The 4,929-nt window shown below is 30.5% G+C and overlaps 1 long non-coding RNA gene across 2 annotated transcripts; it reads left to right on the top strand.

Annotated features, from left to right (window-relative positions):
• Positions 1–3,850, top strand: LOC105435259. 2 transcript variants are annotated; one of them, XR_004214100.1, is made up of 3 exons: positions 1–645; positions 2,738–2,795; positions 2,906–3,850. It is a non-coding gene; the product is annotated as an uncharacterized LOC105435259 (long non-coding RNA). The 2 variants fall into 2 exon arrangements; XR_969285.2 differs by having other exon boundaries at positions 2,733–2,795.
• The last annotated feature ends 1,079 nt before the right edge of the window (positions 3,851–4,929 follow it).

Here is a 4,929-nt window from a genome sequence, read left to right as displayed (position 1 = left end):
GAATAGGCTTCTCTTGAACAAAACTATTCTTCTTTCAATTGTGTTGAAGAAACAGAATAATAATGTGTTTGGCCAAGTTTGGTCCCTTCATCTGCATTTGCACCTGCACCTTATTCAACTTCTCTTTTCTTTCTCCACCAACATAGGAAAAGGGTTTTTTCTTTACTTTGAAATAACTTAATTAGCCCTTTAAGTACTCTTTTAAGTACTCTTTCATGAATATGAAGAACGAAAAGGTGAGAGAAAAAAAGGATCAATGATCAAAGGTGCTGGTGCATTTGCAGCTGAATGCCATCTTGGAAAACCCTATAACTTTAGGGCTTTACCTTTTCTTCTCCAACTTCTTATCAAAACCTACAAAATTGGATCCAACATATCACCAAACCCCCTCTTAATTATATTATTTATTTTTCTTCGTTTCTCTCTCAACTCTAGTTTTATTACTCGCTCATCTAAAATTCCCTACCTTATCTTTTTACTCTCTAGATGTCTTTCCTTGGATTTCCTCTTTCGCAACAACAATAATTCTCTCATCTCTCTCTGTGTTCCTCTTTTGGAGATGACAACAACGACAGCGAGCAGAGATGTGTTGTGTTAGAAACGTATCAAGGTTTCAGATGCGAAAGTGATCAAGATCAACACAAGGTTAGAACATTTTGTTTTGGAAAAGTCGGTCAAATTTCATTTTTTTTCAACTTTTTCCTTAGGTTACCCTTACAAAAATCTCTAAAAATTTTGTAAGGGTAACCTAAAATTTTTTATCTTTTCATCTGGGGGTTTATCAGATCTATATTTTTTTCTAACAGATATCTTTCTTTGTTAAGCTTTACCTAACGTGCAAATTCACCACAATTTTGATTTGCTATGGCTTCAGGTTAATATCCTAATTATAATCATCCTTTTTATATATATAAAAAAACGTTTTGATTTTATTTTTTCAATGAAAACAGTGTTAAAGTTATTAATTAATAATTGAAAAAAATTCCTTTCCATAAGCCTTTTCTTCAATTTAGAAGCTTTCAACTACATATATACCATTTCTTCTTTCCATAAGCCTCCAAACCTTGTAACTTAACACTTTGTTAATAGATAAGGTCTCTCATTATAGGATTATCCTAGTTTGAAAGATTCGGTTTCTTCTTCAAAAAAAAAAAAAAAAAAAAAAAAACTACATATATACGATCCATTTTTTCTTGTCTAATTTGGGAGAGATTTAGAAGGTATAAGTGAAGATTAATATCTTAAAAATATATATTGTAGAAAGTGAGGAAGAAATTAAATCTTCAACATTCTGTTTGTTTGTTTGAATAATCAGAAGAAAAAAAATTGTGTGTATCTGTATTGCAAATTTTCTAAGAGAATCTAAGGTGAGGAGACTGGAATTTTGTTTTTCATATTGATTTGTTGACAGATTTATGTTGCATTTCTTTCCACCCTATAGTTCGGGATGGTGTTTTGGAAGTCTTTTTATTTTCAAAATTAACTCTCATAGACACTACTTTTATTTACCTCTGACATTCTCATCTGTTATCCCACTTTTCACCCATATTTAAAATAAAATGTCAAATTTTGAAAAAAAAAAACTGTCATTATTTTTAAAATTTGACTAAATAATTCAAATCAAATCAAGAATTTCTTATTCAAGCAATGAAAATTATTTATTATCGAATTTAGGAGAACATCATGAAAGTAAAAACAAAATGATTACAAAATCGATCTTATTTTTCTTCTTCTAAAAATTCAGCTTAATTATAAACAATATTTTCATATGTTGTTTTCTATCTTTTTTTTTTTAAATCTAAAGTTTTAACATAAACACTTAAAAAATGAAATAATGGTTATTATTGTCTATGGAAAAATCTAGCCAAGGAAACTCACCTACTTTCACTTGCCATCGATCGTGAATTTGTGTATATTGAAGAAGAACAAGTTACTACAAGAATTAGAATAGGATACACTGATGTAGTGCTTGGCACATAACATTTCTATGCGTAAGTTAGTTTTTCAATGTTTGAATTGGAGCAAACTTTTAGGAAAGAAGATGAACTTACAACATAGAGTTATCATGTTTTTTATATAAAAGAGTTAAATATAGGGTTTCGTGAATGCTTTTGCAAACAGAACTCTATAATATTAAAGCCAGCTTGCATAGGGGGAACTAGCTAGGGGTTGGTTGGCCTCAGCCTCTAAAGTCAAGCAGACCTTTGTGGGCAAATAACCAGCCTAAAAATTTTATTTGATTATAGTTTGTTATTTATAGTGTTTAAGAAGTTTATTTTTCTCTTAGTTAGATCTAAAGAATGTTAGTATAGTTTTCTTCTAAAACATATTTTCTATCCATGTCAGCCTATCATCTGTTATGCCATATATCCAAAGAAAACAAATAGATTTTGTAACTTCTTTTTAAAAAGATTTAACAAAAAATTGTAAGGACTATTGAATTTTGAAATTGATTAATAAAAAAATTTAAGCATTAGATTTGTAAGGCTCTACTGCCATGTCAACATGCCAACAGAAGCAAACCTTCAATCATTTTATCTTCACCCTTGGTTTTCCCACCACAAGTATAAATACACCAATATCTCCAGCTATCTGTTAAAGTAGTATTTGCTGATTATTATTACGATTTGTTCTTTAGTGTAATAATTTATCTTATTGGTTACTGTTTTCCTCTTTATTATTTTTGTATTAAGGAAAGATGTTCGTATCTAATCATCCCTTATATCATGAAGGTTAGGCAGACAAATTCCATTCTTGTTTTGATTGTTTAAGTTGTTCCTCATTCTTGATACGGGGTAAGTGAATGAAATAAAAAAAAACCATACTCTCTCTTTGGCTTCTCCCTTTCTTTCTTTTTTTTTTTCCTCTTAATCTCAGTAACACACGAACTTTTTCTTGGTATCAGAGCTTCACGGACCGACGCCTCCAAGCATGATGGATTCCATCAACACTCCTTCCTCGACTCAAATTGAAACTGAACCCACTACCAACCAAGAAATTCAACTTGACCCGAATAGATATCAAGTTTGGTCTGGTACTATGCCAGTCGGAACTCTAGAATTCACCAATCTTTTAAACCAAGTCAAAACCACCAAGCTCGACAAAGGAAACTTCTCTTTCTGAAAAAGCATTGCATTGTCCATTCTAAGAAGCCACAAGCTTGAGGGCCATCTGATGGGGAAAACAACATCCTTAGAGCAATGAATTATTATACCTCCATGCGAAGATGAACCTATGGTACTTCTTCGTAATCCTGAATATGACATCTGGTTGGCTGCTGACTAACTCCTTGTAGGGTGGTTATACAATTCGATGATCCCTGGCACCATTGCTACTCAGGTCAAGGGAAAAGATGAAGTTAAGATTTTGTGGGACTCGATCTAACAATACTTTTGGAATTCACTCAAGATTTCAAGAGAACTTCAACTGTCATGTTGCAGAGAACAAGGAAAGTCAACTCCAAAATGGAAGACTATGTATCTACAATGAAAGGTTACTTCGATAGCCTACAAATGGCTGGTTATCCCATGGATATGCACATTCACATCATAATTACCCCATCCATGTTTGTTTGCTCGATAAAAGCATGTATGGCCTTAAACCTGCACCATGTGTGCATGGTATGATCGTTTTGCCGCAAACTTATTAACTCTTGTTAGAAATTAATAAGTTCCTAGATACATTTCTAATTTCAAGATACATGTAATTATTCAAGTACATGAATGATATGTATGCATGTACTTTATTTATTTCATTGTTCAAATACATGAATGATATGTACATGTACTTTATTTATTTTTTGTCTTTTAAGAAGTATCTCTTCTACTATATAAAGAGTTCACTTCTTTTATTTGTATCCGAGAGAAAAGAATCAAATAAATTAGAAAATATTGAAGCTCATTAAGAAATTAAGTTTTAAGAGAATAATATTATTTTCTTTTGTGTATTCTTTAGAGTTTTCTAAGAGAACACATGTTTCTTCTTTTTGTTGGATTATGAAGAAGTTTTTGCACCAATATCTTGCTTGGAGATGAATCATTTGTTGTTAGTTCTTGTAGCAAAAAATGACTGAAAGTTCATCGGATGTAAAGTTAGCATTCCTAAATGAGTATCTAGAGGACAAAATATATGTTAAGTAACTCTCCCATTATACCAAGATTGAATAAGAAAATAAGGTGTGTCAATTGAAGAAAACATTGTATGGGCTAAAGCAAGCAGCTAGAGCCTAGTACACCCAAATCAACATTTTTTTTATTGAAGGATGGTTTCAAAAGGATAAAACACCGTAATAATGCATTTTTTAAAACTTATTACCAAAATATTGGGAGTATTTTTAAAAAATGATGACAAAAATAGAATTGTTTGAGAAAAAATGATAAGAATATGGTGTTTTGACAAACTATTGTAAAAATAGGTGAGTTTGGTAAATTGATGGTAATCGTATACCGAGTACTCAACTTTCATGCTTTCACGTCAGCATAAATGACCAGCTTGATGTATAATTAACGATTCATGACCCACGTGGAAAGTGATTTGATGATGGAAGTTGTGTACCACACGATTTCCTTACAAAAAGTTTAAAAGATTATTAGGATTTAAAATATTAACTATTTTAGAATAAAAGCAAATAGATAGGGAAGTTTGTGAAAAAAGAATTTTTTTTATATAAAAATTGTGATGTAATCTCCTACTTTCAAGATTTTTTTTAATAGTGATATTATTACTATTTTTTTCTTTCTGTGAGAGTAAGATAATATTTAGAAAAAAAAATTATTGTGATGTGTTATGTGTCACCTATTTCTTTAATATAATAATATTATTAATATTTAATTAACAAATGAAAATATCACCAACTACTTTTAGACATAAAAATTAAATCTTTGAGTAGTTTATTGTCGTTAAATTTTGTATTTTTTCATGCATACCATT

The sequence above is a fragment of the Cucumis sativus genome, chromosome 1 (genome assembly GCF_000004075.3).
Source record: "Cucumis sativus cultivar 9930 chromosome 1, Cucumber_9930_V3, whole genome shotgun sequence".
Taxonomy (NCBI): Eukaryota; Viridiplantae; Streptophyta; class Magnoliopsida; order Cucurbitales; family Cucurbitaceae; genus Cucumis; species Cucumis sativus.
The sequence above is the reverse complement of the archived record's forward strand: the minus strand, read 5'-3'. Positions and strand labels throughout refer to the sequence as shown.